Genomic DNA, 12954 nt, shown 5'->3' on the forward strand with positions numbered 1-12954 from the left:
GACAGACTGCTGTGACAAAGTTAGCACACAAAACTTAAATAACTAAAAAGTCGTGATACTTCCGACTTGGTGTAAACCCAAAAGCATCTCGGAAAAGAATTCTGTCTGTATATCTATATGCACGCATATATGTCTATACTCATATATTGGTGACACAGAATTTTTCTCAACTCAGCTTATGATTTTAAGTGACCAACTCAAAATAAACTTCCCTTTTATATCTTTTTCTCCCCCCCCCCCTTTCACGAGAAAGCTCAGTTCAGAATAGTCAGAGCCATTAGTATTCTGTAAGCAGCAAACGTCTTCAGCTGCTATGGTATCTTCCAAACAGCCGAAGCCAGGATCCATACGACAGGAGCTGGTCCTTTTTATTTATTTATTCTAAATGCATGGGGTCTTTGCAACTCGGTGGCCTGGGACTGTCATTGTAAAGGCACAATGACAAGGGAAAAAACGATCATTTCCTCGGCTCAAACTTAAAGCTGCTAGGCATACTGCTATGAAATATAGGATTCTGGGTTTTTTAAATTTTTTTTTTCACTTTCACATGCTGGTTCTAGCAAGTCGGCTGCGTCCAACAGTTTCTCAAGGACAAGAGTGAATCCGTGCTGGCTTTCTATCAAGAAGCTAACTCCAAATAGACAAGAGAAACAAAAGCAAGAGAAAGACCGGTAGATAAAAGAGCCCTTGTTAGTGGACGGCAGCCGTTGCTACAAATAGGACAGCGGAAGGAGAGATGGGAGGGGGGAAGCGAAGCAAGGTCAGAGAAGATGATATCAATAGAATATCTCCAAATAGCACAGAATGCAGCAAGAAGCAGCGGCAGATGTCAGTCCAGCCCAGTGTCAACCCCCGTGGAGCTCTGTAGAAAGACTTGGAAAGAAACAGCATTGCTGCAGTTGGCATTAAGAGAAAGAGACAGCGAGTGAGCCCTTCCTCCCCAGGGGCTGAAAGACCTGACTCACCACTGGACATAGCTTCTTGCCCTTTCTGACCGGCCCCGTTCAAACTTTCTGGGTTCTCTTGTTTGTTTGTTTTTCGCCCCTTTATTTCAGATTCTCACGCCCCTCGTTTCCTTCTGATTACTTTTCCTCTTCCAGGCTCCAGCCTGCCAATTCTGACTTTGATCCTTTCTCTACTGGCTGTTTCTTACCTATGCCACCAGGTACCTGCTTCCAGATGCTTACCCTGGCTTCAGCCATGTTCCAGAACCAATGATGCATCAGTAGGAGGATATATTCACTGCAGTACTAAAAAAGAAATCTCCATCGTGAATTTAGACATTGCTGGCAGGGATTGACTTTCATAACTGTGGAGGAAAGCCAAAACTGCATAAAGGAAGTCTGTTTGCAGAGTTCATCTCCCTTAATTTTAGTGAATGGATGTGGGTGTGTTGAAAACTTCATCTTTTAAGAACTGCCTAAATTTCATAATTATTTCATTTTCATCCGTTCACAGATGGTTTTGCCCTGAGTGTAAAAAAAACTGAAGAGCCAACATAAAAGAGGCTACCTTTCCAAGGGCAGTCGAAATTTAAATTTCAAACCTTACTTTTCAGAACCTTGGAGAGCATCAAGCCCAGGCCTCCACTTCCCTTAAGGCCAGCCAGCTCAGGCGTCCGAAGGTTTCTCCTGAAAAGGAAGAAAGGAAGTAATCCATGAGAAATTGACAGTGAGGCTTGTGAATTCTGCGACAGGAATACCTTCTGCAATGACCTAGTTTCATAATTTAAGTTACGTTGTGTTGTTGTGTTGTGTTGAGTGCCTGTGAGGGTGGGTGTAGACTCAATAAGACACAGATACAAAGCTAGATTCTACCCCCTCCTAGGAACATAACCTTGGCAAGCCAAGGTCTCTAAGCCTTAGCTCTTTTTATCTGTAAAATAGACTTGCATACAACAGCCTTCTCTCCTGTCCTTCCCATTTTCCTTTTTCAAAAAATTCTTGTAGATTGTATGTGTCTTTAGTCTTTAAATTACCCATCAACCCACCTAGCCAGTTGTCTAGGAGGCATTCTTTTCTCTGTTAATAGGACTTGCATCAGGAGAAGGGCCAAGGGAAATATGGCATAGTTGTTCCCATAGGGGAACCTGTTTATCCCAATGAAAGGGGGGCATAGAAGGCTTTGTCTGCCATGGAATATGGCTTACAAACTTCAGATGCCGAGCCCTCGCTGCACAGGGGTGCAGGGGGGTCTCTACGATTTTCTCTTCTTTATTTTGCATGACGACTATATCCCCAGAGGAAGACACAGACAGAGAGGCAAATGTCTAACTCAAGATCACACGGCTGATGAAATAGAAAAGGCAGAGTCCGAACTCTGGTCTGTCCGACCCTCAGTAATTACACCTAATACGATGCCCCTTAAATAGAAAAGTAACTAGTTCTCAAGGTTGTATTCTCATCGCACGAAATAACGACTAGAACACTCAGTCTTGAGCGTCAACTTGATGGTATTTAGAGTCACTTAGGAGACATACCTGTGGGTGTGTCTGTGAGGGTGATGCCAAAGACATTTAATTGGGGGATAGATGTCTGCACCTAAATGTGGGCAGCACCAGCCTATGATCGAGAGAGTACTGACTGAATAAAACAAGAAGGTAAGCCAAGTATCAATGCTTACATCTCGCTGTATCTCATGGCAGATGCAAACTGATGGATGATCTCCCACTCCTGGGCCATGTCTTCTGTCACATTGCAAAGGACCCTCTCTTAAATGGTAAGCCCAAAGAAGTCCTTTCTCATGTTGCTTTTGCGAGATATTTTCTCGTATGAGAACTACGAATGTAATGTCCATAGAACCTTGAGCAGCCTGCAGCTGCCCACTGAGTCCACGTAGGTCAATTCCTTTGACTGGTGATAGTTACAGTAACTGGACAAGAGGGTTGGGCCTCTTCAGATCTGTTCTGTTGCCAAGGTAACAGAACCCCAAGAGTGCTCACATACATCGGAAGGAAAGGGGCCCTTGACTCTGCCTTGAGGTTTTGCGCTCTGAAGTACCGCTCTATGTATACGCTATCCCAAACTTATCCTTGGAAGTTTCTCGTCTGTCCTTGTCTGTCCTTGTCTGTCTGTCCGTACCATTATCACCCAGTGGTGAGGTTTCTTTGTTTTCTGTCTCCTTGGTCTCTTCCCAGAGACAACTGTTTGGCCCATTCATGGTGGCTCAGTTCTTTAATTCTAGCCCTTGGGAGACAGAGATATGTAGAAACCAGCCTGGCCTACATAACAAGCATCACAAAACAAAAACAAAAAAGCCCAAACAACAATGAAAACCAAAACCCAGAACACATGTACTGCTGGAGATTTGCTTGGTGGGAAGTGGAGCGCTAAATGCGTGGTTGGCAAGGCACAAACAGCACAGTCTTCTTCCTCTTGAGGGGGATGTGCCACCACAGGGATCTCCACACACTTCCCATTACTAGGATGGTGAGAGGATAGACAACCATTTCCTAATCCTCTGATGCTTGGGACCCTGGTACATAAACAAGATTCCCTAGCCCTGGACTTCGAGCTCTGGTGATTCAAAAGCAGATAGCAAGAATCTTCCTAGTAGCTCAGCTATGGTACAAAGGGCAGTTGCCTTGGGTTCCAAGAGTGTAGGTGCTTGGCAGCAGTGTCCAATGCTGGTTCTGCTAGGGCTGCTGCGATTTCACCGCAGGGATCTGCGCAATGGCTCAATGGCATTGTTTTGGCTGTGTTTCTACCTGTGTAACCATGATGTGTGCAACCCACTGTGTTTTCTCCTGGCTACTCTTCCTAGTAAGTGTGTGTGTGGGTCAGAGTGAACCCCTGTAAAGCCACAGTGCAGTGTCAGATGCCTTCCTCTATCTCTCTCTTATGTTTTGAGATAATGTCTCTCCATGAATCTAGAGCTCACCACTTTGGCTAGCCTGGTGGGCCATCAAGTCCCTGAGAACTACCTGTCTTAGTCTCCACCACCCCAGCTCTGGTATTATAGGTATGCACGGACCTGCATGACTTTTTACACAGGTGTTGGGGAATGCAAATCTAGGTCCTTGAGTCTACATAGCAAGCACTTTGCTCACTAAGCCATCTCCACAGTCCTCTCCTGTATTTCTCTAACGTGCTAGAACGTCTATCAACAGCTTATTATTTTTCTAATATTTTTTGACAAAAACAACTAGCTGTTCTTTTTCCCCTAATATGTTTTATTTATTTATTTAGTGACAGGGTCACATGCCTAGACTGTCCTTGACAGTCATTATGTGACTGAAAATGACCTTGGCCCTCAGATCCTTTTGCCTAGACCTCTGTGAAGCACTGGGATCACAGGTTTGTGTCACTACGCCTGGCTTATTTGATGCTGGGGATCACGCTCAGGGTTTCCTGCATGCTACTTGAGCACTCCCCTAACTGGGTTTTTAATTTAGGTCAATACTACGATCCAACCTGCTTGTTAGCGCATAAAAACGATCTGGTCTCTAAGAAGCTCGTTCCTTTCTCTGTTTTTATCCTGTACCACCAGAAAGTTAAGCTGGTAAATACTGCTGAGAATATAGTAGTAAAGTGCTGGCCTAACATGTTCAAAGACATGAGTTCAATCCCTGATATTCCCAACGGTGGAATTCTAAGTAGTCTGTGACTAGATAGTCATGCTCCAAGTTACGAGGTTTATAAACTTAGCAGTCTATTCTTTGCCCACTAAGAAATGTAACTGCCTTTCCTTAGAGTCAAAGATCCACACTGGGTGCCCCTAGGCAATCGGCTTACTCTCTGAAAGCCTCATGTGTCTCATCATTGATGGGCTATGAAAGCAGGTAGAGAATGCACATTAAGTGTTTCTTAAGTCATTGCTGGGTCACAGGGAGTGACAGTATTGTTAGTGTGTGTTAGTCTGTGGGTATCTTTCTTTACAAGAACTAGAACAACCAGAGAATTAGAACTAATACTCTGGACTTTTGCCTGAAACCAGCATTTTGAAAATTCGAAAGGAAGATTCCAAGACAGTCATGGTAATGCACACCTTTTATCTCAGCACTTGGAAGGCAGAGACAGATGAATCTCTGTGAGTTAGTGGCCAGCCTGGTCTCTATAGCAAGTTCCAAGACAGTCAAGGCTTCATAGAGAGACCCTGTCTCAAGGGAGGAGAATGAGAAGGGGGATGAAGGGGGATTGGGGAGGAGGAGGAAGAGAAAGGGAGGAGGAAGAGGAGAAGGGAGAAGAAGATTCCATAAAATCATGCCAATTGTTACTGTATAGTTTGGCATAGTTTGTCCCCTTCTCTCCAGTTCTTTCATCCCACAGTCTGTGTGGTAGTTGCAAATTGCACATGACTAATAATTCCACAAAAGCATTTTGTAAACCTTATAACATGCCTTGATTCTAGGCAAAAACAAAACAAATACACCAAAAACAAAGCCCTAGAATATCTGTTCACTTGGAAACATTTTTAGGGATAACATTTACTGGGTGCCTACTAGTCATCTCTCAAATAAATCTTTCTTTTAGCCAGCCTCCAAACCCAGAGGACTTGATTAGAGTTCTATAAAGAAATTCTACTATTAAGGAATCTGCAGGAGAAAATCAGGTAGGAATAGTGTCTTCGTTTGGGTTCTGTTGCTGTGAAGAGACACCTTGACCAAGGTAACTCTTACAAAGGTGAACATTTAATTTGGGCTGGCTTACAGTTTCAGAGGTTCAGTCCTCTTAACGTCATGGTAGGAAGCATAGCATCATGAAGACCAGCTTGGTGCTGGAGATGCCAAGAGCTCTACATCTTGATCTGAAGGCAGCCAGAAGGGAGCCCTCTTCCATATTGGGTGGAGCTTCAAAGCTCACCCTCACAGTGATGTACTTCCTCCAAAAGGACACACCTCGTAAGAGTGCCGCTTCCTACGGACCAAGCATTCACACCATCACAGATGGTTACTGTGTGGTTTACTTTTCTCTTCTAAGGAGGGACTCGTCACATTATCCAGGAAATGATCATGGCTTCTTTTCCCAAGCAATAGGACCTCAGGTTCATGTTACCACACTAGACTCACGAGCTTATAGTTTTCAGTTTTCAGCAGCAACAAATGATCTAGTAGTTCAGTGAGAAGTGTGGCTCTCAATGACCCACATTTTGATGGAGTTGGCAAGTTATTGCAAGTTATTTGAAGTTAGAACTCTTGTTCATTAAAACAATGAAGTCAAGTTTAGTGCAATGAAGAAATTTTCTCCCTACTTTGCCACCCCTCTCAGTCTGTCTGTCTGTCTGTCTGTCTTCCTGCCTGCCTGCGTCAATGCAGACAGAGCATGTGATCATTCTACCTCAGCCTTCTGAGGTGCTGAGATGTCATAGGTATGCCATACGTGAGAGACTTTTTCTGAGGTGGACTTTTGTGTTTTCCTGACTAAATATTTGAGGAAAAACAAGGCGGAAGGGGGCTTTACTTTGTCTCACGGGCTCAGATGCTCCATGGTCACTGACTCCACTGCTTCTGGGTTATGGTGAAGCAGAGCATCATGGCAGAAGGGCATGGTAGGATAAAGCTGTTCACCTCACAGTAGCCAGGAAGTACAGAGGCCAGGCCGGGATCCCTAAGGAAGCACTCCCAATGTCAGTTCCTCTGGTTAGGTGCACCCCCAGAAGTTTCCAGCACCTCCCCAAATGGCACCACCAGCTAGAGATGGTGTTCTCAGCACACGAAGTACACGAAGGTCTGACACAGCCAATCCATGATGCAGTAGTTTGAGGATCTTCTTGTCTCTCTGACATTTGTGCTATTGTCCCTTTATTTTCTACATCTAAGAAATAGTTGGGTTCATACTTTCCCTTATGTGTTACTTTTGATCTCTCTATTCTTTCTATTGGAGACTTTCCCTGTGCCTGTTTGATGCCTTAACTCCATAGCTCATTTATTCTTTTATTCTTGTTCTTTGACATGATTTTTTTTGAAGTATGATTTGAAAATACCCTCTTCCTTTAGACAAATTAGTTTTCTCAAACACAAAGTCTTCCTTGGAGGGGTGACCTGTCAAAATAGTGTGTGGAGGTAAAAGCTTGAGGCTGTTATTTATCAATGGGAACTACACTTCAACTTGTGTAGAAAGACTTGAAAATTACCCCTAAAGAACAGTGGGAATCCCAGCTGAATACAGACATGATTCTGTCGGCAAGATTGCCTGTGTAATGCTGACAAAGGGAAAAAAGAGTATGTCATAAAGAATCTAGTGTAAATTCTTCTTGTGTATAACAGCCTATCATGCAAAGGGTGTGTGGATTATAAAAACAAAACAAGATAATACCAGCAAAAAATATTACCGGGTCTAGCACTAACAACCACAAGACAAAATCGGAGCTCTGTAAGGAACCTTGCAACTCTAGGGACTTCTCCTTTGGAGGGCTGATGGATAGAATGGCCTTCAAAAGTGGTAGGGCATAGGGTGTGTCTACCACCTAGCATTGCAACCTGTAAGGCAGATTGTTGCCTCTGTGTATACCCCAGAGGCATGGACTGCGTTTACCAACGAGTGATGCTAGAGAGGAAAGCAGTGAGTCTGGGAGCCAAGTAGGCTACTTCTCTCCAAAATCCATACTCTTTTTGGCCAGCATTTGTTGCCCCAAGTGGATCCTGCACCTATTTTCATTTTCCTCAAAGACCTTTCTGACTGCATGCTCAGTGTCCTCTATCGTGATTTAAGCTGAATGCCCTCCAGTGTGTGTGTCATCACTGATCGTCACCAAGGTCACAGTTGCTACAAAGAGAGGACTCTGGAGGGAAGGAGATTGACACATCCACACAGTCAGGTGGTTCTGAGGGATGTTACTTGCACTGTTTTATTAAGTTTCAAGAGAACTACATATGGGCCTGGAAATATGGCTCAGCAGTTAGGAGCACTGACTGCTCTTCCAGAGGTCCTGAGTTCAAATTCCAGCAACCACATGGTGGCTCACAACCATCTGTAATGGAATCTGATGCCCTCTTCTGGAGTGTCTGAAGACAGCTACAGTGTACTTATAGACATAAAATAAATAAATCTTTTATTAAAAAAGAGAGAGAAAGAACTACACACAAAGTAGATGATTAAGCACAGTAGACTTACAGGTGAATGGCACCACACCCACATGTATGTGCGGCAAGAGCTTTACATACTGGGCCCTCTCCCCAGCACCTTCACAGTGTGTGTGTGTGTGTGTGTGTGTGTGTGTGTGTGTGTGTGTGTGTATGCGTGTGCGCGTGTGTGTGTATGTTCGTGCGTGCGTGTGTGTTTGCAGATGTGTGCCATAGCACACATATGAAGGTCCGAACACAACTTCCGGTGTCAGTCATCACCTTCCACCATATTTGAGACCAAGTCTCTTTATTCTGCTACATATACCAGACTAGCTGGCCTAGACCAGCCTCATGGGATTCTTGTTTCTATCTCGCGTTTTACTCTCGGGAGCCCTGGGATTACAGGTGAGCAGGATGAAACCTGGCTTTACATAGGTTCTGAGGATCTGAACGTAGGTCCTTACCTTCGTGTGGCAAGCACTTACCCACTGAGGCATCCTCCCAGCCTCTTCAATGCCCTTTTCTTCTCTTACTATGTGGTTGAAGAATGAGACAGACAACAGTCTTGCCCCCATGTTTTGGTTTGTGTGCGGCGGCGGGTGGGGTGGGGGTGGGAGAGCGGACATGAAACAGACAGGCAACAGGGATGCAGGAGGAGAAGCTGTGGGTGGCAGCGGAACTGAGACAGAAGGATAAAGAGGTGCAAGTCTTGTGAGAGGGCGGAAGAAGCTAAAGGAAGCCTCAGTGAGTGCGGCGCCTCCTAGAGGGCAAGCCTGGAGAGGTCAGAGTTGAAGGAGACCTTTGTAAAGGTGCTGGGTTGAGATGAGGCGCAGAGCAGGTGTTGTCCCTTGCAGAGTTTGGTAACAGGGATGAGAGGAAAAGAAGGATGAAGACCGGAATCCTGCGTGCTGTCGGAGGCAACTGTGTAAATGATGAGAGAACATGTTTGGGGGGAGAGAGCTGGAGCCCTCTTTTGGGTGTTTTAGCGTTGAGACATTTATTAACCAGGGATGTTAGAAGGACGATTCTAGAGTTTGAAAACAAAAGCGAAAATGGTCTGGACGGAGAGACAGAGTGAGAGGGGTTCGTCACATAGGAATGTGCATAGGTCTGGTGACCACTAATTTTGAAGTTCGGGTGAAGTTTAAATGAAAACAGGGGAGCATTATGGTTTGAACATAAAACATTTCCTGTAGATCTTTATGTTAAAGTTTGGTCCCCAGCTGGTGGCACTATTTCGGGAAATGACTGAAACTTTAGGCGGCGGGACCTAGATGGAGGAAGTGGGGTCACGGAGCATGACCTGGAAAGAGACCTTATCTCTCGCCATTTCCTGGCTGTTGTGTTTGAAGCTCCGTAGCTCCCGGCCTTGCAGCGTGATGCTCTGCCTCGTTTCGGGTCCAGGACCGATGGAGCTGGTGACTGTCAGGATCACATGCGTGTGTCACTACCTCCAGCATGGAGCATAAATATCGGTGTTGCTACACTTTGGGTCTGTCATGTCCTCCACAGGCCCCAGGGTTCAAAGCGTTTTCCGATCCCAGTGTGCTTACATGGAGAAGATAGGAGGATCCACTGAAAGGTTAATTATTCCCCAATAACCGTCAAAGCGCACCGCACTCTTCTTCTTCCCATTGTTTCTGGGCCACCACAAGGTGAACAGCTTATCCTGCCGTGTGTTCTCCGCCACAGTGGGCTGTCCCATCACCGTCCCAAAGCAACAACAGCACCAACACATCAGAGTTTGGAACCTCAGAACAATGAGCCAAAGTAAAACTTTTGGTTATGGTAACCAAAAGCCGACACGAAGCAAGCCATCAAATAGAATTTTTTTTGAGTCATCTGTAATATTTTCGTCTCATCTGAAATCTTCCTGATTTGGCAGTCTTTGGCTCCACATAGGATCCAGTTGCTATAACTTTGCCTCAAGACACAAATGTCATTTATAAAAAAAACAGAGAGTTGACTGTCGGAAGCTAATTCTATAGACATAGTTATGGGTTTAATTATGTCTCTCCAGAAGATATGCTAAAGTCCTAATCCCCAGCACCTTGGGATGGGACATATTTTGCAAATTATACCATATCTGATGTAGTTAGCTACAAGGAAATGATACTGTGGTAGGGGAGAGCCTTAACCCACCAATGACTGTCCTCAAAGGACAAGCAGAGACACACACAAGGCTAAGACCACCATGTATTATAGCAGAAGGAATCAGCTGAAGCTCTGGATGGCTAGAAGATACCAGAAGCTACAAGGGTAAAGAGGCATTCTCCCCAACAGGCTTCCAGAGCAAGGTTCTGACACCTTACTCTAGCCTCTAGAGTTGGGAGACAATAAATATCTTTTTGTTGTTTTAAACCAATCAGTATTTTGTTACAAAAGTCCTGGAAACAAACATAACACATGCCTGTGGTCTTTTTTACAACCTAGTCGTTTATTTTATTGCTTCTTTTTAAAATGCCCTTTAAAAGGCGTGCTTCAGTGACATCCAGAAATCTTCAATTGTGGGGACATAACTCTAGAAAAAGCAACTTAAATCTAGGCTGACTTTCTCTGCTTTCTTTTAATGTAATACTAGCTTTGAAGAGTTTGTGTTTGTTGTTGTTAGTGGCCATTTGTGGGTAGCAGAGCATGTGTGTGTGTGTGTGTGCGTGCGTGTGTGTGTGCGCGCGTGCGTGTGTGTGTGTGTGTGTGTGTGCGTGTGTGTGTGTGTGCGTGTGTGTATGTGTACAGTCCTACCACTCCGGGGACAGGGGAGTGGAGGGGAAAGGACGAGGTCTGTGAGTTCAGAACTGGTCTAGACATCACAGTGAGACCTGCCTTGAAAATCCCAGGGCTGGGGATGTAGCCCAGTAGTGTGTACTCGCTTAACATGGGTAGATCCTTTTACCTTGTGAATTCACTTTAAGCACAGGTGGAAGCCTAGGACAAAACAAGAGACATAGCTCGGCAGTGGTGCCTCTGACACGAACTGATTGTGTCTGTGTAGAGTTACTGGTCTAACTGGTGTGAGTTACAGTAGCCTGAACTCATCTGTGAGAGCTGCAACCAATGGAATTGTGCACTTCAAACACCACTTCTCTACTTCCCAGTGCAGTTCCCTGGTACAGACATAAGGCCTTGCATTCTGTGGACATAATACAGGGGAATCAGACTCATATTTTGTTATGAACGTTCTGGTGCCTGGCAGGCATTTACACTCATTGGGAGAACCTCTTTCAAACTGTTCTCACTTACCACCGTACAGGGAGCAGAAACATCTACTCCTTTAAAAACAAATGCTTAAGCGGGACACAGTGGTAGGGCACCTACTGTGGGAGACTTGAGACCAGGGGTTTGGGGTCAGCTGAGAAGATAACAAGACCTTAACTCAGAAGCAAGTTTGTTTTTCTCTATTACCCATACAGTATGTATTCACTGAAGATCCTTTAAACAATATTAAGGGAACAAAAAAAAAAAAAAAAAAACTACAAAGGGGAAAACCCAAAACAATCATCGGTCCTTAAGCACAATTTCTATTCATCCCTCCAGACTTATTTCTGTATACTTTTTATCCCCCGCCAAAATATGATAAAATAATATTATTATAATGTGCTTTGTCCTGTTACTAATATAATTCCTCTTTTAAGGATCATCATAAATTAACTAAGCCATCCCTCGTTGATGAACATCTGGATCTACTCTGCTATAGTGAACAATATTTCATTAACTGCTACATTTAAGTTATTTGACATATTTAAATTATTGCCTTAGGAGAAAACTACAGGTAGAACCAATGTGATAAAATATGTACATTTAAAACATTTGAGACATATTTATAGTACATCTCACAGCCTTGTTTTGTTTTGTGCCCTTACAACAATATACGAGAAGGACTACAGATATTAAATTTTTTCTGTTCACAACTCCTTTTGCCTGAGAATTTTTTAGAAAACCTTGGGAAATTGGGCGTATAAAATGGGTATGAAAATTAAAAATTTACTGGCTCCTAAAGAAATTTACTTTGAAACAATTCTCTGGTATAAATACAATTTTAGTGTTGATTAAAGATGAAAGGAAGTTTGGCTGAATACCGTGGGACGGAAAAGCGTCAACATTTTTAATTCTATTTTGTTCATGTGTATGGTATGCATGTATGTGTACGAAAGCTTTTGCATTTGTAGGGGCACGCACTTGTGCGATTACACATTTGCATGTGCTTGTAATTGTGAGTGCGCACATGTGTGCATATGTGGAAATTCCAGGTTGATGGTAAGAATCAACCTCCATAGCTCTTCCTCCTTACTTGCTGGGGCAGACCCAAAGCTCAGAGACATAGCTCCATTTGCAACCCACTTGCTCTAGGTTCCACCTTCCAGGACTGGAATTCTGAAGGCTGGGCTATCTGTGGCTCTGACTCTGATCCCTGCACTTCTGTGGTGAGTACTTTAACCATCAGCTGTCTCCCTGGCCTCTCTGCAACATTTTTAGGGCTGATCAATATTTTGATTTTATAATTGTCAATACTAAGAATACCACTTCACATGAATACATTGTACAAAAACGCAGAAGTATGCTTAGAGCCATTTCAGGAACTGCCAGACATTCTGTCCTAATCCCAAGCCAAAATTCATTTAATGACTTGTTATGAATTCAAGTCAGCAACTAAAATAGGAATTTGTGTGTCTCTGTGTGTATGTGTGTGTGTGTGTGTGTTCATTGTGTGTGTCTGTGAAGGTCAAAGTATGAATGTGGGTGTCATCAAGCACACCCCTCCTTCTGCTTCCCTATTAGGTCTCTCTGAAGTCTGGAACGCACCAAATAGGCCAGGCTGACTGACCATTGAGATCCAGGTATCCTGTCTCCACCTCCCAAGTACTGGGATTACAAGCAAATAACACCACGTCCAGCTTGTTAATAAATACGTTTGAACTCACATTCTCCTGCTTGTGAGGCAAGAGCTTTATGGA

General features: G+C 44.0%; 1 long non-coding RNA gene across 1 annotated transcript; it reads right to left on the reverse strand.

Moving 5' to 3' along the window:
* Window positions 1–1513: 1513 nt before the first annotated feature.
* Window positions 1514–2881, reverse strand: LOC134481599 (uncharacterized). Its single transcript, XR_010057296.1, has 2 exons — window positions 2623–2881; window positions 1514–1631 (listed from the first exon to the last, which is right to left on the reverse strand). It is a non-coding gene; the product is annotated as an uncharacterized LOC134481599 (long non-coding RNA).
* Between the last annotated feature and the right edge of the window lie 10073 nt (window positions 2882–12954).

Source organism: Rattus norvegicus, chromosome 13, assembly GCF_036323735.1.
Source record: "Rattus norvegicus strain BN/NHsdMcwi chromosome 13, GRCr8, whole genome shotgun sequence".
NCBI classification, from domain to species: Eukaryota; Metazoa; Chordata; class Mammalia; order Rodentia; family Muridae; genus Rattus; species Rattus norvegicus.